General features: G+C 39.4%; 1 protein-coding gene across 6 annotated transcripts in view; it reads right to left on the bottom strand.

Moving 5' to 3' along the window:
• Window positions 1-20,740, bottom strand: part of ITSN2 (intersectin 2) — a 162,689-nt gene extending 141,949 nt beyond the window's left edge. For 2 of the 6 annotated variants that reach the window (XM_057557877.1, XM_057557882.1), the window contains exon 1: window positions 20,130-20,275. The gene's annotated coding sequence lies outside the window, so the exon portion shown is untranslated. The other 4 variants (XM_057557880.1, XM_057557879.1, XM_057557878.1 and 1 more) reach the window with 4 other exon arrangements.
• Between the last annotated feature and the right edge of the window lie 2,398 nt (window positions 20,741-23,138).

Genomic DNA, 23,138 nt, shown 5'->3' with positions numbered 1-23,138 from the left:
TATGCTTAGTGCCTAAACCAGATCTACTTGCTAAACAAATGAACTGGGTAAATGAATAAGATGGTTGAGATATAGGGGGAAAAAAAAGAAAGCGAGGGAGGCATGGAGAAAGGTAGTATTGAATTGAATACGTATGTAGAAAAGAAACTGGTAAGAAAGCAGAGCAGGCTCCAAACTACTTCCTTGAAATCCTGCAGGCATCAGAGCTGTGGATTTTAAACCAAATTGTTCCTTGCAACATGGCCCTTCTGTAACTTGTTTATTTATTTATTTTCTTGTAAGTACACTTTTAGAGATAAAGGTTTATTTCCCATTGAATTCTAAAGGCTTTTTTATTGGGATGAGGAGAAAGGCTTGGGTTTTTCAATTATACTTTGAATTACGTTGGTTGAATGCTGATTAGTGTAAATAATTTTGACTGAAGGTCTGACATTCAAACGCAAGATAATCAAGTTCCTGAAGGCATATCTTGTAAAACTTTCTCCAGTGCCTCCTCCACTTCATGTGCTACATACATAAAAGGCAACTCTCCAAACTTGCTGATTAGTTTGGAAAAATGTTCTTTCCCCATCTGATTCCCAAGGAGATCAAGGTCAGTTCCACGAGAGAATGATTAAAGCAAAATACCTACTTCTTTATAGTTCTCGCAGTAATATGAAACTTACAGAGTACATATATTCTCCATACCTGTTCCCCATCTATCTATTCATTCATTTTTTCTTTCATCCACATATTTATTCATCAAACATGAATAGTCACAGAAGTCATGACTAAGCCATTAGTTTTGGCAATCTGTTGTGAGTAGTGTTCCAGTACGGTGAGCTGGCTGTAAAAGTCAAGTTGAAGTAGATTAGGCAGTAAACGGGAGGTGAAACGTAGGTGACTCAAGACGTATGTTGTTAAGGGAAGGGGAAAAACGGGTAGGAGGAGAGATAAGAGGCTTTAGGAAAGAGGAAAGATTATAAGGGTTTACTTTTTAGATGGGAGAACAAAACTACTTTTAGAGGAAGAGGGAGAGATTTAATTTTGAAAAGGGAAAAGGAAAGGAGGTTACCTAACAAAAGTCTGGGTCCAGAGAAAGTGGAAGTTGACAGCTCTAGAGTATAAAGTTAGACTCTGGGACAGAACAAAAGACAGGAAAAGTGGTAAGGATGAATATATGTAAGTTTGGAAGAAGAGGAAAAAGAAGTTGAGAAAATGAGAAAGTAAAGCTTTTCTTTGGGCCCAGACAAGAGTTCAAAGGGACAATAGTCCCAGGCCCCCAGGTTCCTAAACACAAATTTCTCTCTACAGGCCAAAAAAGAGAGGGTCACATGCAAATCAGTTCCCATGAATCAACCAGACATGTGCATTTCAAATTAGCTCATGCCTTATACATCAAAACATTTGTTAAATGAATGAATGTGGGGAAAAAATTTCTAGGCAGAGGTAATAGTACATGCAAAAGCAGAGGGAAGAGTGTGGTCTGGGAAAATAGGCGGCAGCTTATTCATATGAAATACTGAAGAGCTAACAACAATGCAAGGAACTGTAACAATAGCTGTAAAAATAAGTATTGCATCAATACTTAGCTAATACGAACCACAGAAATGATCCCTGAACGTATAGTCTTAATACCTAGCTAAAACAAATGTAAATCAGCACAACCTTTCTGGAAAGGAATTTGGAAACATATTTATAGGCTGCCTTATTACAAAAAGAATTAAAGCCCCCACAAAATACAAAACACATTTAAGTAAAAAGTAGATTACTAACTGAAGTAATATAGAAAATAAATGATCACTGTACTTCAAACTTTTGCATATGTTTGACATTTTTCATAATAAAAGTTGAAAAAGAAAACCAGCTTTTGACCTTCATGCATCTGACTTGACCACTGGCTCTCCTCCTTCACTGTTGTCCCCTACAATCACCAGAGTAATTCCTTGACTGCTTTAACACCTAGCTCACTATCTACTCTCCAGCATTATTCCCAAAATAATTCTTGGTGATGTCAATATTCACACAGATGATCCTGCCCATATCTTGGCCTCTAAGTCTTTGACCTCCTTTGTTTCAAAAATCTTACCCTCCATCTTATCTTAGCCATCTACTCCCAGGTCACACCCTAGGCCTTGTTATTACCAATAACTGTACTCTTCTGTAATCCATTTCAAGTCTGCCATGCCCCTTTCACCAGCACCATCTCAACAGCCCCATCTCTCCACTTTCCTAACTCCAACAATTCTTTAACCCTACCTGGACCTACAAACTATTGGTCTTATCAACTTTTCACTGTCCCTCAATCTTCCTTATATCCTCACACCCTTCCTGATGTCCCAACGTCCCTCCTTACCCAAATTAAATATCACAGTCCACCATTATAAGCAGTTAGTTGTATACACCCTCAACTTCACTCTCCTCTCTCGCTACATACTACAGATTTGGCAAAATCTCAGTCTTTTCTAAATCCAACTCTCTAGTTATTCCATGACTATATAAATGAAGTTGCTGACTGGTCTTACTTTAGATTCCTGAGCACTAACTCAAGTGGACCCTACGTCCTGCCTGACAAGTCCATGTTTCCCTAGTCCATTTGCTTTCCCACTCGCTTAGATGACTATTTCACACTTCACTCTTTCAGTCTCCCAGACTTGTAACATGTTACAAATACTTTTTATCCAGTTTGTTGTTGTACCAACTTTGTTATACCTTTTTGGCAATCTTTTCCTTTATGACTACTGAGTATGCTATCATGCTAAGAAAGGCCTGTCTCACATCAGAAAATTGCCCAAATTTTCTTCTAGTACCTGTATATTTTTCAAAACTTATATATTTGATCTGGATTTTTATTTTAGAATGGAAAGACAGATATGAGTCTAAATTACTTTCTCCACTCTTGCACCACTAGTGATGTCTATCACTTTTTCTGAGACCATTTATGAAATAATTTAGCTTTTCCTAATTGATCTAAAATGCATCTCTTTTCTTATACACTAAGTTTACTCACAGCCTATATTTCTGTTCTGAGGGTCTTCCTGTGTACTCCTATCTCAGGGTTCTAATTACCATAGTGTTCGAATATGCAAATCCTTCTCTACTCACTATCCTATTTTTTCATAATTTTTGACGCTATTCTCAGATGCGTATTTTTGCATCCTTCAGTAGATCCCTCCTCCTATCTCATTTATTTCTAGGTACTTTATGGTTATAGCAAAAATGACATACTAGCTTTATATATTTTTGGTATACAAGAAACATATTCATTTTGGTAAATTTATATTGCAATGAATACATCTGGTTCATTTGCCTGCTTGGTCCATGATTGTTTATCTCATGACAAAAACATCAGCCAAATTCCAATAGGAGAGCATACTACAATATACCTAACCAGTACCCCTCAAAACTGTCAAAGTCATCAGAAACAAGTAAAGTTTGAGTAACAGTCGCAACCAAGAGGAGCCTAAGGAGCCAGGACAATTAAATGTACTGTGGTATGGGGTCCTGGAACACAAAAAGGACATTAGGTAAAAACTAAGGAAAAGTAAATAAAGCATGGACTTTAGTTAATAATAATGTACCAATATTGGTTCATTAATTGTAACAAATGTACTGTACTAATGTAAGTTATCAATAACGAGTAGAAGGGTATATGGGAAACTCTGCTCAATTTTTCTGTAAATTTTAAACTGTCCAAAAAAAAAAAGTATTTCAATTTTTTAAAGAAGGCAAATACCACAGAAGTAGAAGGTTTAAGGTAAAATATGTGCCTTTAAATTTGGCAACATTCACCCAAAACAAAATACCACTTGGCCCATTTATAAGAACTTATCTTAAGAAAATAATCCAAAGGAGGAAAATAGAATGCAAAGATGCATATCACAGTGTCATCAACAGTAGAAAAAAATACAAATAAGGTAATTTATCTAACAGAGAAAGGAACAAGAAAATAAAGTTTTATTAACTTAGAATAATATGCATCTATTTACAAATGATAATTTCAAGGCCACAGTAGATAGGTAATCTTTATGATACAATGTCTTTCTAAAAAATACAAAATTCTAGAATAGGATACAAATATTCAAAATTGTTAGCACATGTCAAGAATTAGAAGAAAACCTCTTGAGGAAAATGTATAATAAATGTTTATTATACATTCACTAAATAATAATATTCATAAGTTTTATTTACAATAGCAAAAAACTTGAAACAACCTAAACATCTGAGAACAGGAGTATGGTTAATAAATCATAGCCTACTACTAGATAAAAACATCACAGCCATTAAAACTTATGAAAATTATGAAACAACACAGAAAAAAATAATCTTCCATGTAATGTGTAGACAAAAATCTACACTATGATTACAACTACGTAAAAATTATATATGGGTGTGTGTGCGTGTGTATAAACAGTTCAAACTCTAGCACCTACCTCCTCTTCCTGAAGGTTGGTGAGTGGGGCTGAAAATTCCCACCCTCTAATCCTCTAGGTCTCTCTGGTTGTCCAGCCTTATGCTGAGGCTATCTAGGGGTGCCCCTCTCAGTCACCTCATTAACATAAGCTCATGTATGATGGAAAGCAGCTTTCCTATCACTCAGGGAATTCCAAAGGTTTTAGGAGCTCTGTGCCAGGAATCAGGGACAAAGACCAAATATATTGGTATTACACTACATCGTCTTTTAACCCTATAGCCAATATCAATCACCCAGAGCCTCTCCCTTGTCAATTTCTTAGTCTATTTTAAACAATATTAAGTAACAAGTCTGTTTTACCAAAAACATTTAACTGAAATCACCAATCTCATCTCAAATCCAACCATGCTACATCCAGTGCTAAAACAGGAAAAGTATACTCCACACACACCGTACTGCAGAGGCCTAAAGAGACTGAATCCAAACTGATGCCACACCAGAGCAGGGCCCACATGGGAGAGCTTCTACCGGTTACTGGTAAATTCCAATCTCCACCAAAACAGAAACAGAACAAGAGAGTAAAGGAAAGAAAAACTAGTGGCCAATGGATAGAAAAGCATTCATACATTTTCTTACTCTGGCAAGCCAATTAACTCTTTTTTTAAATATCAATACATTTCAAGTAAAGCATGCAATCACTGCAGCAAAAATAACACTCTTAAATAGAACATCCCAATCATTCAAGAAAGTGAATATAAAATAATAAATATGCAATGAGGACTTTAAAGGCAAACTCCAAGTTCTGACAGGGACAAAAATTACCAGGAAAGAATAAAATAGAGATATTCTAACATGGAATGAGTCACACTTTAAAAAAAAGTGTATCCAGAAAACATCTATCACTGAACAGCAACACCTAACCAAAGTAAGGTCTCACTTTCCCCAAATACTTCAAATCACAAATTTACAAATTCTCTTCACCCATCTGAATTCTTTAATTTTGAGGGGTCATGGACTATTTTTTTTTTTTTTTAAAGAAATTCGGCAAACCCAGTTTCTCTCGGAAAAAACACAAATGCACAAAATGTGGCATACAATTTCAAAGGTTTCAGGCTTCCAAAGCCAATCTGTGGACTTTCAGAGATTCATGTATTCCATAGTTAAGACCCTTAATTAAATGTACACTAATACCCATTTAAAAAATTTATTAGAGTGGGATATCAGAGTGGAAAAGAATCTGTCCAATTATGTAGTCCATTCATTCTCAAACTATTCTAACCATGGCCCACCTAAGTGGAACAAGAGATCCAACCTACCCACTTGCTCCTATATTCCAGTAGAAAAATAACTTTATGATGAAGAAATTATAGCAATGAAACAGTTACACAAGAGCAGAATAGTCAACAAAATTAAATCTAACATTCTTTAATTACAGTTAATTCAAGAGTAGCAGAAACGGGAACCAAATCAAACTCAAGACAATCCAAGGATGCACTGAAAATAGTATCCATCAGTGTGGGCGTGCATAGTAGGAATTTTTCAATTCAATTCAGTGCTGCCCAAGTTTTGTAGAGTTAACAGATTTGTTAGAAGAAAACTAAGAACCCTCAGGAAGCTCTAGAAATTGACTAGTTTTAGTTTATGAACACTAAATTTCAGTAATCCTTAATAACTCAGATTATAAGTAGCCTATAGGAATACATAAAAATCGAAGACTATGGAAACGGAATAACAACAGCCCGCAAGAATTGAGGAAATGACTTGCATTTTAGTTTCATTCATCAGAAAAAGCCTTCTGACCTAGCATATGTCTTGAATTTATCTGGGACGCAGCAATAGAATCCAATAATTTTCAACCACTGTGATTCTGTGATTCTGCTCACCAACAGTATAAAATCTAATCTCCTACTAAATTGGATCCCTCATACCTTGCTGGTGAGAATGTAAAATGATTTAGCTGCTTTCAAAAACAATTTAGCAGTTCCTCAAAATGTTAAACATAGGTTACCATAAAACTCAGCAATTCCACCCCTAGGTATGAACTCAGGAGAAATGAAAACATAAACCTATGTCCATACAAAAACTTGTACACGAGGGGCTTCCCTGGTGGCGCAGTGGTTGAGAATCTGCCTGCCAATACAGGGGACACAGGTTCGAGCCCTGGGGTGGGAAGATCCCACATGCCGCGGAGCGTCTAGGCCCGTGCGCCACAACTACTGAGCCTACGCGTCTGGAGCCTGTGCTCCGCAACAAGAGAGGCCGCGATAGTGAGAGGCCCGCGCACCGCGATGAGGAGTGGCCCCCGCTCGCCGCAACTAGAGAAAGCCCTCGCACAGAAACGAAGACCCAACACAGCCATAAATAAATAAATAAATAAACACATAAATAAATAAATAAAAACTTGTACACGAATGATCACAGCAGCATTATTTATAATAGCCAAAAGTGGGAACAACCCAAATGTCCATCAACTGATGAATGGATAAACAAATGTGGTATACCCACACAATGGAACCTTTGGCCATAAAAAGGAACTAATTACTGATACATGCTACAACATGGATGCACTTTAAAAACATTATGGTAAGTGAAAGAAGCTAGTCACAAAAGACCACATATTCTATGTTCTCATTTATATGAGGTGTCCAGAATAGGCAAATTCATAGCGACAGAAAGTAGATTAGTGGTTCCCTAGAGCTTGGGGTATTGGAGGGAAATGGAGAGAGGTTGCTAATAGATATAGGGGGTTCTTTTGGATGATGAAAATGTTCTAAAATTTGTGATGATGCTTGTGCAATTCTGTGACTCTAATAAAAACCACAGAGCTGTAAACTTAAAAAGGGTGAATTTTATGGTTTATGAATTATATCCCGATAAAGCTGATTTTTTTTAAAAAAATCTAATTTCCTTCACATGGCATACAAGGTGTTTTAGGGTTTATCTTCTGCCTACTTTTCCACTCTTGGAATACCTTCCCCCTCCACCTCTGCCCCATCTTATTCCTATTCCCCCCTCTCTGAATCTGTGTAACTACCTACCTTCTCAGTGACACTTCCACTTACAAAAGCTTTCTTTGCCACATTCTCATTTTATCTTGTATATATCTCCATTAAACTACATACCAACTAGTAATGTAACCTTTGTTTTCATTCCTGCCCACCTCTATTAGACTGTGAGTTCCTGTGAACGTCTCTTCATCTTCATATACCTAGTGCTCAGCAGTCAGCCACATGGTAGGTACTAAAATATCCTTTAATAAACACAAATGCTTTGAGAGATTAGCATCCTTTCAACTGCACTGAGGACAAGCAAGTTGACAGTCTGGAACTTGAACTTTGAAAGCAGATCAACCGAGTTCTAATCCCAGTGTAGTTACTTCTTAGTTTAGCAGACTTCCACATGACATAGCTTCAATTTCCTAACCTATAAATGTGGATAATGCCAGGCTGTTTTAAGGCTCAGCTATCATGTCTGTAAAGCATCTGGCACACACAAGGTGATCATAAATGATGGCTATTACTACTATTATTTCAACATGATTTTCAACTATAATACAGTCAGCCCCCTACATATGAACCTTCAAGTTGCAAACTTTCAGATACGAACATGTGTTCGCATGTCCAATCACGTTAGTTCACATGTCGGGTGTACACTGTCACGTGCGTGCATCCTCTACAAGTGGTTGTGCTTTTGTGTACTCTACTGTACAGTACTGTATAGAGTTCAGTAGTACAGTATCTTTATTTCAAGCCCAGCATGTCCGGAAAAAAGCGTAAAAGCAGCACTGACAGAGCTGGTACTGCTAAGAAACGCCAAGCGATAACGATGGAAACAAAAGTGAAAATAATTGAGAGAGTGGAGCGACAAGAGGAAGAAGTGACTGAAGAACCGAAGAGATTCATGACACAGGAAATGGCAAGGGGATTTTCTTTATTTGAGGAGGCACTGTTAGTTTTTGATGCACAGGACCTGAACGTAGAATCGTACACAAAGGTTGCAGCAGCAGTTCAGAATGCAATCCAGTGCTACCGTGTCATCTATGATGAGAAAAAAAGAGCTACTACCCAAACATCACTGGATCGTTTTTTTCAAGAGGGTAGACAGAACTGAATCCAGCAAGGAACCAGAACCTGTGCCATCAACGTCAGGCATGGGTGAAATTGCAACTTTCCCTCCTTCTCCTATTGCTGACGATCCTTCAGCTCTACTATCTCCCACCTCCTCTCCCTCCTCCAGTCAGTAACTCTTCTTGCCTGTTCACTTGATGCCAGCCCCTGTATGCCAGCTGCTGTATTGTACTACTGTATTTGTCAAGGTACTGTACTGTAACATTAAACATGTTTTCTTCATTTTTTGTTTGTTTTTTTATGTATTATTTGTGTGAAAAGTATTATAAACCTATTACAGTTCAGTAATATATAGCCAATTGTGTTAGTCTGGTACCTAGGCTAATTTTGTTGGACTTAGGAACAAATTGGACTTACGAACACGCTCTCAGAACGGAGTTTGTTCGTATGTGGGGGATTTACTGTAGTTGGCTTGATTTCACTGAATTGGTATAACAAACCACAGTTGTACCAATTACTAATAAAAAGGACATGTTTTTCTTACAAATATTGATTATATTTGAGTAAAAGGTGACCACTATTTCTACCGAGAGGCTAGCACCCCAAATACACAAAGCATGTTGAGACTCAAAAGCTTCAAAAAGAGAACTGTTCTATACAAACTTAGTTCTTAGTTCTAGTTCTTCAACTTAGCATCTTCAGTTTAAGACGTCTGAATATAAATTGTAAGTTTGGACTTTTATAAATGTTAAGTTTAGCCCACAAAGAATCAACCAATAAACAGGGCAAAAAAAGAACTGGAATGGTAAACTAATACTGAAGTAGCTAGCACTCCAATTATATCAAAGATTTAAATTAAACCAATTTTAGAAGAATTAGTCAACAACTCTGAACAAGACAATTCACCCACACGAAGGGGGAAAATACATCTAAGAATAGCTTGTGACTCAGCCTGCACTGCTGTAAGGGGAGGGTTGGGGGAGCTGGCTATTTTGTCTATTCTCTTCTGTCTCATATCAGGACTAAATATTAAAGCAAAACTATTTACTTGAATGAGAAGTATAGAGGGAAAAAATTCAGGTAGATTCTTCACCTTCAAGTAAAATATCACCTCTTTGAAATAAAGATAACTTTCTAAGTTTTGAAGCCATGCAAGAAAACACAAAGGAAATAGCAAAAATTCATTTATATAAGTATTTTAAACTTCTGTTGAAAACAAAATTAAAAGATATACAATTGGAAAAAAATCACAACAAATATGACAGCCATTATTTTTAATATACAGAGAACTACTAAAATAATGAAAACAAATAAAAGACAATTTTCCAAAGAGGAAATAAAACTGGCTAATAAATGTTAACATCACTAATAATCAAGAAAATACAAATGAAGTTTTCTTTTGTTTCTCCTTATAAACTTATTTAAAAAAACCCCACAACAATAGACACTAGACAGTAGTCAGGGCTAGCAAACGTGAGAAGAGATGAGTACTACAGACATACTCATGGGGGTGCAAACTGGTAGAGCTCTTCAGAAGGCAGTGTGAAAATATACAGCAAGAATCCTAACAACGTTCTTATCCTGTAAGTCAATAATTTCACTTCTGGAAATCTGTCATAAGGAAATAATAATAAATGTGGGAAAGACTTCACTTACAATGACACTCACCGCAGTTATTATTAGTTACTACACAAAAAAAATTAGAAATAATATGAGCATCCAATAATGGGAGAACACACTGAGCCAAGTATTATGCTGCCACTTAAATTCATAATGATATGTAAATTATATCTCAATAACCTATTTTTTAAAAAACAATTTCAGCTAGACCATGTAATAACCTGGAAACTGGTTATGCTCTTACAATTTATGATATACTATAAATGTGTATTTATCATTATTAAAAATAACAGCGGCTAACAATCACTGAATACTTACCAAATACCAAGCCTGACACTCAGGTCTTTACTTGTCACTGTTATCTCATTATTATTGATATCATCATTATCAGGGCCATCCTAGAAGTCTGAGGCCCAGGGCCACTTACCCACTGTGAGGCTAGCCCAAGATAAATCACACTTTAAAGGAGGTCTCAGTGTAAACATTTTCATAGGCCCCGTGAGAATATTAAAAAAATAGTTTGAAGTTAAATTTTAATTATTTCAGAAAAGAAAGGTACAGTACCCCTGACCCACCCCCCTCCCTGCAAGCACAGCCCAGAGCAGCCCTAGCTGACCTAACCAAAAGACAGGTCTGATTATTATTGTTACATTTATTGAAAAGTCATTATGAGATGGTCACACTAAACATACATTATCTCTTCATCCTCATAACAACTCTAGGGATAAATATTATTATGAAATCTCCACTTTTTAAAGAAAAGAAAACTGAGGCTTAGTGAGATTGTTACACTCACAAAGCTAATGAAAGGCTAAGTTGGAACTAAAACCCCAGACAGCACAAGCCATGTTCCTAACTACAGTGTTGTACTGTAAAACATGTACGAAAATATATATGCAAAAACAAAGAGAAAAGAGAGGGTGGATGGGAGACACCAAAATATGGTTGTCATTGGTTGCTGGACTTGGAATAACTTTTTTCTCCTACTTTTTTTCCCTCTATTTTACAAAGTTTCTTCAATCAGCATGCATTATTTTCATAATGAAAAATAGTTTCAGTTACATGATGAGACATAAAGAGGAAATGAATTTGAAAAAATATCAAATTAAATGACAAATAAATTACGTTGTTAATATATAAAGTGCTCACTTGTTATTCTTCTAGATCAGCAGTCAGTATACCTCAAGATTAGGCTCGTGGAACAAGAGAATGTCCCTTAGTCTCTTATCAAAGCTAGAAGAACAGAAACGTAATGAACGCTGGAGAAAAAAGGAGTTGAGATCTTATCCAGTGCGCTGACAGCCAGGGAAAGGTGTGCAGGAACCCAAGTCTCCAAAGACAAAAGCTGCAGGGTTCCTTCTCTCCCCAAGCCCAAGGCTTCTACTTCTGGCAAAGGCTGCCAGTGGGCCTACCCCACCAAGTCACCAAACTTCCCTGGGCATTTCAAGATCTTACCAAGTTTATACCAGGACCCTCCAACTTCCCCTGTCCCCTCACACTGAAAAAAGGGGGAAGTCAGAAGAGAAACTGAACCCTGTTTCATAGCAGAAGAAATCTAGAAGGAAGATTTAAATATTCTGAACACTAGGTATGCTGGGTGAAAGAAGAACTTATTTCATCAGGCTTTCCCAGAGGCAAGGTTGATAATCCTCAAAATCACTCTAAATAACTTTCGGTTCCCAGAATGGGGAATTTCCACATCTGTTTTCACTCAGTTTTAGTCTCTGGGCCCTCCCTCTCTCCCTCCTTCCCCAATGGCCTTCAAAGCCCAGTTCCAAGGTTACTTCCTCAGTGTAAGTTTCTCTATTTTACATACTGGGAAGGTTGATTTCCTTCTTGGTATCACCAACATCATCATGAGCACCTTTAATTCAAATCAACAAATCTTTACGGAGTCATCAGAGGTATAGCACCTGTATAAGATGTGTAAGCGCAGGGAATACACAAGAGGAATAAGACCAAAATTGAGTACTGCATGTTAAGTGCTATAGGTATAAAGAAAAGACAGAAGATGGGCACCTAACTTTGCCTTGAGAGTAGAAAGTTGTTAGATGAGTAATCCCAGAGGAAATGACTCCTAAACTGAGTAATGAAGAACTAAACAATAGGTATCACGCAGTAGGCTAGGAAGAGAAAACAGATTTTTAGGAATTGGGAACAGAAGTGGTCAAGGACACAGAAGAAAAAACTGTTTGAAAATTTAAAAGATAATGTCAGAGGACTTTGTAAATGGAGCTAATAATAGCACCTACATCACAGGGGTGTTGTAAAAATTAAATGAGTTAATAAATATAACGAATTAGAATAGTGCTACACATGGGGATTACTACATAAATGTTAGCTATTATCATTATCATTGATAAGAATCAATTTACAAAACTAAGGAACAAACTTGGAAAAAAATTTACACCTATAAGCAAGAGTTAATATTCTTAATATATAAAGAATTCTTAGAAATAACCAAGAGATGAACATGCCAAAGAAGTGAGAAAAGGGCAAAGACAAATATTTCTCAAAGAAAAAAAAAATTTAAGTATAACCTTATTAATATTCAGAGAAAAAAAAATTAAAACAAGGGTCTCTATCAAATTATTAGATTAAAGAAAAAAAAGCCAGTGTTTCTGAGGATGTGGGGAATAGGACTGATTACATCTGGTAGGAGAACACTTTGGTACTGACAAGTTTTTCTAGAAGACAACTTGGCAATACATTTACATGGGCCTTAGGAAGTGTCCATACCTTTTGATCCAATACCACTGCAACTACTAGAAATTTATTCTAAGGAAATAATCATAGACGTAAACACAGATATGGTTACAAGGATGTTAACTGTGGCACAATTTAAAATAACAACAACAAAAAAACTATAAACTACCTTAATGTTAGAGAACCAATAAGAGACAATGATATGAGCACAGTACATAGAGTCAGACTAAGTTCATAACGTATGGCTGCCACTTATTGGCTGTGGGATCTTGGGAAAATTACTAAACCTGTCCTTGCTCAATTTTCTCAGCTGTAAAATAAATAATAAAAGAACAGCTCTGATAGAGAGGCTAAAGACTAAATGGGCAAAAATATGTAAAGTGACTCAAAAGTATTGATAACCAGGATATAGTAAATGCACAATAAATATTAGACATTATTAACATACTGTAGTAGCAAGGCAATATTATTAAGCCAATAAAAATTATATTGTAGATAAATATATAATAAAGTAGAACCATAGTTTTTGATAAATGCTAGTAAGCTAAAAAGCAGATTATATAAGTAGAGTATATAATTCCATTTTTCCCAAAGAAAAATTTCTAGAAGGAGATCTACTAAAATATTAACACTGAACATTTCTCTGGGTAATATGAATTAGGGACTATTATTTTCTTCTTTCAACTTCCCTGTAGCTTTCCAGTTTTACACAAGGAACATTATATTACTCATCACAATAAAAATGGTACAAACAAAAAGTTTATAGAATTTAAAAACAAACACAACATAGCACTTTTAGAAAAAACCAAATTAAGGTATCTATTCTAAACTATTTGATAAATCTCTGCTCTAGGTTCATGTTGCGCCTGAGGTTTTTTGTTTTTTGTTTTCTGGCTTAAGTTACTAGAAAACAGAAATATTAAGAGATCTGCTGGGTCCAAACCAAAGAGTAAATGATAAACATTTCTGTTAAATAACAATGACCTGAAATACTATTAAATTTACTCATAAAATGTGTACAATAATCCTTCCCCAATCTTGAATTCCTTAATAATTTTGAATGAGGCCAATTTACTTCTCTCAATTCACCCTCACCCACCTACCCACACATTCCCTAGCCTCATTTCCTACCTTACTTTTCTCCATGGCACTTAACAAATTCTAACTCCTAGACATTTTGTCTCTGCTCCCCCTTCTTGAATACAAGTAGCACAAGGGCAAGGTTTTTGTGTATTTTTTTCACTGTTTATATTCTCAGTGGTTGGGCCAGTTCCTGGCATGTAGACACTCATTATTTGCTAAAAGAAAGAATTAATTCAATACCAAGAACTACAAGTGATTTCTGTTGGGCTTAACTTTTTAAAGAGGAAAGACAGTGTTTGAGAAAAAAGAAAAGAAAGTTAAAGCAGGTGGCAGAAAATGTGGAAAGAGGGGTTGTTTTTTTCATTGAAGCCCCTGGAAAGACAAAGATGGGGTAAAGTCAACCTAATGAGGAAAGCAATAGCAAAGATGGATTTAAGAGAGGGCTGCAGCATGTACTTTTTCAAAATGGGATTACCACCAGGTTATAAAGACTATAAAACCCAGGTATTGAAAAGTAGTGTTCAGAAAGTTTTGGGTTATCTGTCTCTAACCTAAATGGCTCTTTCCATCTCAATCATCCAAGTGACTTAGCTTTCCAGGACCCAGTGGAACCCTGGATCCTGGATGTAGGAGCTAGTATGCTGGAAGAAGAAGGCAAAAACTCCAATCAGAATTATGGAATGAAGACCAGACACCAGAATAAAGGAGAGGTTAGTGAGGGAAAGCCTTCCAACACAGGTTGTCTAAGCATTTCACTGGAATTTTAGCAGAGGGAAAGCCTAAAATGTTTCTAGTGAGGAGAATAGAGTAAGGGAAATTAAATCTCAAGTCTTAACCATGACTTCTCCTCTACAATTCCGGTTTTTAGGGCTTACCACAAAGTTAGAGAATGAATGCTACACAAGTGTTCCCAGCCTGCATCATTCTCAGCAAACTTCATTAATCCTGAAGTTCTCACTTATGTTCACCAAAAAGTATCTCATACTTACTAAAATTAAAGTCACCTAATGTTACATAAATTGAGAAATTTATTAACTTGACCTACTTAATTATTTTATTTAAGCAGTCATTCTTAGTGTGAAGGAGGAGTGGTAGGGGGGTGAAGAAAGTGTCCAAATACGTATTTTAAGCAAAAATGAAACAATAAAGCAACAGTTATCAGTGTCCTCCTAACTGTCGGAGCAAACCCTGCTGGGTCCTTATCTGTGTGGACTCTGCAGTTTCACACTGCCACCGTCCTTGATCATTCTTTCCCATTATCAACCTCACACTAGCCAAGCACTCCTCACACTGAAAAGTAGAAGTTATTTAAGCATATGGATTCAAAGACTTTGAAGTAATAATCCAAAGCTGTTGTTTCTTTTGCAGATATACAACATTTTCTTCTTTCAGGCTATGTTTCCCCATCTCTCCCCCAACCCCAAATTAAGGGGACTAAAAGGGAAGATTCTTTGTTGGGAGGTGGGATTGTGGCTAAATTCTACTCTATTTTCCAGCCTTCTTTTAGGAATGTTTTGATGGTAAGATTAAAAATTAAGGGCTAATCATCATCAAAAAATCTACAAACAATAAATGCTGGAGAGGGTGTGGAGAAAAGGGAACCCTCTTGCACTCTTGGTGGGAATGTAAATTGATACAGCCACTATGGAGAACAGTATGGAGATTCCTTAAAAGACTAAAAATAGGGGCTTCCCTGGTGGCGCAGTGGTTGAGAGTCTGCCTGCGGTGCAGGGTACACGGGTTCGAGCCCTGGTCTGGAAGGATCCTACATGCCGCGGAGCAACTAGGCCTGTGAGCCACAATTACTGAGCCTGCGCGTCTGGAGCCTGTGCTCCGCAACAAGAGAGGCCGCGATAATGAGAGGCCCACGCACCGCGATGAAGAGTGGACCCCACTTGCCGCAACTGGAGAAAGCCCTCGCACAGAAACGAAGACCCAACGCAGCCATAAAAAAAAAAAAAAAAAAAAAAAAGACTAAAAATAGAACTACCATACGACCCAGCAATCCCACTACTGGGCATATACCCTGAGAAAACCATAATTCAAAAAGATACATGTACCACAATGTTCACTGCAGCTCTACTTACAATAGCCAGGACATGGAAGCAACCTAAGTGTCCATCGACAGATGAATGGATAAAGAAAATGTGGCACATATATACAATGGAATATTACTCAGCCATAAAAAGAAATGAAATTGAGTTATTTGTAATGAGGTGGATGGACCTAGAGACTGTCATACAGAGTGAAGTAAGTCAGAAAGAGAAAAACAAATACCATATGCTAACACATATATACGAAATCTAAAAACAAACAAACAAAAAAATGGTTCTGAAGAACCTAGGGGCAGAACAGGAATAAAGACGCAGACGTAGAGAATGGACTTGAGGACACGGGGAAGGGGAAGGGTAAGCTGGGACGAAGTGAGAGAGTGGCATGGACATAGATATACTATATACATTACCAAATGTAAAACAGATAGCTAGTGGGAAGCAGCCACATAGCACAGGGAGATCAGCTCTGCGCTTTGTGACCACCTAGAGGGGTGGGAGGGAGACGCTAGAGGGAGGAGATATGGGGATATATGTATATGTATAGCTGATTCACTTTGTTATAAAGCAGAAACTAACACACCATTGTAAAACAATTATACTCCAATAAAGATGTTAAAAAAAAAATAAGGCCTAAAAAGCTAATTTCTTTTCCAGTTACTAGGTTAAAAATTTTTTTTTAATAAATAAAAAATAAAAAGGAGACTAAGTTTAGTTTTGAAATTTCTCATCGACGTACGTTGGAATAATAACAGGTAACATTTATTAAGCACATATACTAAGCAGAAGTCACTGTACTAAGCACTTTATATTATATACAACAGCACTATGAGTTGGTAATGTTACTTCCCCCATTTTACAGATAAGGAAACAGAAGCTTAGAAAATTAAAATAAGTTGCTCAAGGTTGCTATTTAGTGTTGGAGTTGGGAGCAGGAGGCTTAACTTGAAAGCCTGTACTCTTATCTACCACAGTTAAGATAAAAATAAATAAAATTTTCATTGAAACACATAAAATGAATATGTATTAGTGAAGAAAAGGATCTAGAAAACATGAAACTGTTGCTTAAGTAAAACAAGTTAAATGTCTGCCATCTGGTATTAGATCCCTAAATGTCTACCATAACCACTGCTAAATAGCTTCACAAACAAATAAATCATTCAGTGTCCTGATATAGCTGCGAAATTAATTTTTAAGTGAATCTCTCAAAATAATACATTTGCAAAAGAAATATGCTGCCCTCTTAGAGTTGTAAAAATACATTATCTCTTGATGTATTCACTGCCCTACTTCTATTTCTGCTCAGTTTCCTCCCCCCTCCCCCACTTCCTCTCTGCCTTCAGATCCTTTAAGGCCCGTTCAGTTCCTCCTTCTCAACAATACCTATATGCACACTCTACTCAATAGGACTCTAACATTAGTCACTGCGCTCTGTAGTTAAAGGATGATAAAAAGTCAGGAATGAACTCAAGTAAAAGATACAGCGTTTCTGATGCATCTTCATCTTTAGAACTATTCTTTTACAGAACTAATCCTAAATATGATTTTTCTGCTTCACACTTGGAATCCACCTTTAACAATTAACACACACAAAAAAATCTGCCATTTTTTAGCTTTTCTTCATAAATAGTTATTCCATACATTTTTCCATAAATGTGGCACATATATACAATGTATATATGTATATATTGTATATATATATATTGTATATATTGTATATATACAATAAGGTATTGAAAAGATCAGAATATAAAAAAGAAAAACAAGCAAATGCACTGCTGTATGGTAATAAAATACCACATTTTGAGAAATGTAATTAGTTTATTTTGAATCATTCCTGGAACTTGTTAATATAAATGCTTTACAAGTAAATATAGTATATAAAAATGCTAGTTACTTATTGATGGAATAATATGTACTTTCATTCATCTACTCAACAAATATTTATTGAATGCCCAAATAACCTTTTGTTTTTGTTTTAATTTCTGAACCAAGATGAGTGTACCAGATAAGGGAACAGGTGCTGAAGTTAGAAGGATCCTGGTTTGCAACCTGGCTCCTGTAACTTACTAGCTCAGTGACCTAGAGCAGCTCAGTTAACCTAGAGTAGTCAGTTAACCTTCAGGTTAACATTTCATTTATCTATTTGATGGGAGGGAAAGAACTACTCATAGGGTCTTTGTGAGCTTCAAATGATTATATAGCACAGCACAGGGCCTGGCAGGCAGTAAGTGCTCAATAAATGACAAGAATGGTAAATACATTTTAATACTGAGGAAAGTAGCTGAGAAGGGAGATGACCAATAATGGTCTTTTTGTCTTAACTAGAAAGAAATTTGTGAAACTCTGTATTAAAGATACAATAAAATAAAAATCTTAGGGTTACGTAAGAAAATTTCCACTTTAAAAAAGAGATATGATAAGTATATAGAGTGAAAAAACTAAAAAATAAAGATAAGGCAGAAAGAAAGAAATGGGTAAAGAAGATCTTGAAAGCTGCTGAGTTTGGGTGACGGATGTATAGAGGTTCCTTTTACTATTCTGATTTTGTGAAAATACAAAAATTTTTAAAACCGTAATTCCAATCCCAGCACATGCCTAACACATTTCCTCATATTCAGGAGAGATCAGGATTTTACCCTTGAGATGTGCTGAACAAGAGTACCTCCCTGCTCAATAATTCAGTACAGGTCAAGTTTTCTCAGACAATTCTACCTTTCGTTATAAAGGTAAACAAAAGGAACAATTACGTGCATTAAAGTATAAAATGCAAGCTTTTCTGAGGCTCATTAACACTGCACTAAAACAGCAGCCATGCACATTTTTTCCATGTCCTCCAAAAAAACACAAAATTCTGTTTGTCCTTAAACGAAGCTTTTAAAAACAACTTCCACCTTACATACTTTTGAAATAATAAAGGATATATGTCAATCATATCTCAATAAAGCTGGGGGAAATAAAGAAATTACAAGAAAATCGTAGGCACAGCCAAAGAAACTTAGCACATCAGAATTGCTACTATCTTTAAATTCTGAGGGACGTCATTATTAATTTATGTAAAGGTTTTACTTGATGTTTCTAGATTGCGTTTAGGTTTTGCCACTGATTAACAACATAGCAAACAAGCACAGGGAGAGAGGCAATTAATTTTCTTAAGAGGCTTAAGAGGCTTAACCTACAGAGTCTAGGCTACCTAAATTAAGCTGACTGGGACAACATAAAATTTCAAGGCACACCTCGCCTATTTCTGGTTAAGCAAGTAAACACTAGTAAAAACAAACTAGAGCATTTAGTAAAGCAAACATTTTTGTGTTAACCTTAATTCCTATCACAAAGCGGTTGGCTCCATTAAAATATTCCTAATTCCTAAATAACACAAGTTTCAAATGAAGCATACTTGCCATCAGCAATCATTCGACGATAAAGCACAGGATTAATAAATCCAAATACAGCATCTTTCTACAAAATGCAAAGCCATCTGCAGTTTCAGCCTCGGTTTACCCATTCACTATGCATATGCAAGCGTCTTTTTTAAAAAAATTATAAAAGCAATAAACTTTACTCTGGTCCAAGAAATTACATCTCTCCGTGCTTCCTGTACACCCTGGAAGTCAATAACGCCAAAGTCAAATTGTAACATTTCCCAACTTTGGTTTAAGGTGAGCGGTGGACGCCGAGCATCCGCCCACTGGCCTCTCGTGACTCGGGCTACTTTGACGCACGGGGATGCGGCTCACCTGACATTCCGCACCAACCCTTACCAAGGAGGAAAGCCAACTCCGTGAAAATAAAATGGGGCTCCGAGGAAGTATGCGGGTGCCCCTCAGGGCTGGCTCTCTTCTGCCCGCACCCCGAAAGCGAGGGGGCCACGCCGCCCCCGGCCCGCCGCGGCGTCCGCACCTGCCAGAAGAGGCCGCGGCCGGGGGCCGGGGCTCGGCCGTGGAGAAGGGGCAGCCCGGCCCCGGCCCCTCGTCGTCCGCCCTGGCCCCGCCGCGGGGGCAGGAACCCGGCGCCGGAGGTTTCCGCCCGGCGCCGCCAAGACCGCCAGGGGCCTAGCTCGGGGGCCGCCCGGGCTCCCGAGGGCCCGTCCGCGTCGTGGGGAGCGCGTAGCTGCCTCCCAGCCCGGCCCGCGAGCCTCCCCGCGGCGGACGCCGCGGCGCCCGCACCTGCCCCGCGCCCTGCGGCAGGCCCGGCAGCAGCTTCACCCACCTGGCGCGCCACCGCGCCTCCCGCACGTCAAAGCGCGGCCCCGCGCCCCTCGGCACCAGCGGCGCGGGCGCGGGCGGACGCCGGGAGACCCTGCCCAGCCGCCACCGCCGCCGCCACCGCGCCCGCTTCGTAGTCAGGCCGCCGCCAACGAACCTGTTGCGCAGCCTGTCACGGCCGCCCGGGCTCCGCGGCGCCGCCTCAGCCCCACAACAACATGGCGGCCGCGGCCTCCGCAGGAAGCCGGGGGGCGGGGTGGGAGGCGACGGTCCGGGCAGCCGACTGCCCGCCCGGTGCCGGGCACCGACTCCCCCACCCTCGGGAACCCGAAATTGGCCCGGGCGCGGCTCCTCACCCCCAGAGCCCCAGGGCAGCGGACCCCGCGGTCCTGGTCCTAGTGCTCCGCTCTCCCCTCGGGGAAGCCCCGAAGCCCCGGACGCGGCAGCCCTTCCTGGAGGGGCGCCGACCCACCTAGCTCCTCCTCCGCGAGGTGACATGTTGAGGCTGGGTGGTGCTCTTCCCGCCGCCGCAGACCCCACAGTTTTGGAAAAGGGCCAAACGGTGTATGGTGCGTGCCTGCTGCACCTCCCGTGGCGCTCTCCCAGCAGCCTTCTCACTCACTACAGTATCTTCGCCGACCTGGGGGCTCGATTCCCCTGGAATGGGGAGTGGGGCGGGAGGAGGTTGTTCCCACCCTTGCTCATGGGTGTGTTGCAGGCCTTTCCCTCAGGTAGCGCAGAAGGACTCACTGTACCCAGCGGTGGTCCATGCAGCGTTCCTCACCCTCCTCCATCACAAACAAAAAAGGGCAAGAAAGGAGCCTTCCAACCCTCATCCACGCGCAGAGCAACTACCCCGTATAGTCTGGCCGAGCAGTAAGAAGATAGTCACCTCTCCGTGAACTCCACGACCTGCGGGTCTGCAGGTGCTGGACGTGCTTCCCCGCCCTGATAGCTGCCTGACAGGTGAAGCTCAAATTCAGTGTCTCTTTTTTCTCCCCTTTCAGCTCCTCGTCTCTTCGCAAAAGACTAGATAACACAAGTCGCCGCCATTTATGGAGGGCTTGCCCTTGACACAGCACTCCTTCAAGAGAAAGGCTTTTTGTTAGTTGGGGTTAGAGGAGTCAGTCGGTGGTTCCTCTGGGCATAAGAGAGTGGGGGTCCGAGACCCCGTTGGCTTTCAGAGACAGGGGCGGGGCTGGTCCCATGTGCAAAACTCATATCCCCATGACTTGTTGGAAAAGGAGAAATCTGTGCAGATCAGATGATCCCGTGGCTTGCTTTCATTCTACCTGTTGGGGCATGTGAAGGTAGCAAGGCTGGCTTGAGAGGCATGACTCCAAAGCCCAGGCCTATCTGAACTAGTCAACCAACTCATGTGAGGAACTTAGCAAACATCAGTGATGATAAACAGGCTTTTCCCCGCTCTCACACTCAGTGTTTTTCCTAACTCTTAGGTTTGGACCTGACCAAGACCTGACAGACAGGTCCTGAGCTTCAGTGACACAGAGAGACCTGACTCCTTTGCATTAGCCTAGGAAGTCCTTTATCTACTAGAGACCAGTCAGTCTATCCCTTATCTGCTGAGGACTAATCAGTCTGCAAACAAACCACCCAAGCTAGAGATAGCACTCTGGAGCACATAGTCTCATTCCCATGACAGACATCACCAGTTAATTGTGATTCCTTTCAGAGCCCATACTTCAGTCCAGGCCTCTGAATCCTTCTCAACATAGTGCTCCAGGGAGTTGGCTTGTAAGGTGAAACCTATTTTTAATTCCTGATAGGCAGATTGCTAGCCAGTCTCCATTTCCCTTCCATCATTTGATCAACATCATTTGTGTTTCTGGGTTCTGGACCTGATACAATTCAGCCTGAGTCCTCTTTCTTTCTGAAGGAGGAGCCAAATCCTTGGCAAGACAAAAATGCACTTTATAGAAAGGAATGGTTATAAAGAAGTAAAAAACATTTAAAAAGTCTTCGTAAAATAGACCAAAAAGCTAAGAACCTCTGATGGAAATTGAGGTCCTGAATACAACTGGGAGCCTATAGTACCCCAAACACTAAAACAGTTATATCCCAGGGTTCCATTCAGAGCTCTGAGGCCAGGTTGTCCATCCTATCCTACTCTTCAGCATTGATGATTCACTTAGGTGATACCTCCACCATCCCAGTTCTTTTTTTTTTTTAATTTATTTATTTTATTTTATTTATTTATTTTTTATTTATGGCTGTGTTGGGTCTTCGTTTCTGTGCGAGGGCTTTCTCTAGTTGCGGCAAGTGGGGGCCACTCTTCATCGCGGTGCGCGGGCCTCTCACTATCGCGGCCTCTCGTTGCGGAGCACAGGCTCCAGACGCGCAGGCTCAGTAGTTGTGGCTCACGGGCCTAGTTGCTCCGCGGCATGTGGGATCCTCCCAGACCAGGGCTCGAACCCGTGTCCCCTGCATTGACAGGCAGACTCTCAACCACTGTGCCACCAGAGAAGCCCCCATCCCAGTTCTTTGACTTCCTCTTCTCTCCACGCCTTGGAACTGTATCTATAATTTCTCTCCTTAGTATTTCCGAAATCCCACCATCTCTTTTTTTCATCTCCAGCACCAACTAGAAATCAGATACCTGGAGGAACTAAGTACTACCTAAGGCATATAGATGTACCTGCCAAGTCTAAAGAAGTTTAGGAATTATTGTAGGGTGAGAAGGTTGAGAAGTTAGGTAGGGGGTAGGTATGTTGCATTTCTCTTCCCCAAGTTCTGCCACAATTTAGGATAGATTCAAGGCGTGTTCCTGGTAACCTAGCTTTTACCATGGGAGCATTTACTCTCAATCTGTTTTCCTTCCCTGCACTGATCCTCCCTCCCAACCATATATATCCTATGTTCTAGCAATCTCTATTTCTGTTAGTTTTCAAAGATTCTGTCCTTCACCCCGTTCCTACCCAGTCAACCCACATAAAAATTCATAGTAATGGAAAGAGGCTAGAGTAGAGTACAGAAGCAATTCCAGACTCTAAGC

The sequence above is a fragment of the Balaenoptera acutorostrata genome, chromosome 12 (assembly GCF_949987535.1).
Source record: "Balaenoptera acutorostrata chromosome 12, mBalAcu1.1, whole genome shotgun sequence".
NCBI classification, from domain to species: Eukaryota; Metazoa; Chordata; class Mammalia; order Artiodactyla; family Balaenopteridae; genus Balaenoptera; species Balaenoptera acutorostrata.
The sequence above is the reverse complement of the archived record's forward strand: the minus strand, read 5'-3'. Positions and strand labels throughout refer to the sequence as shown.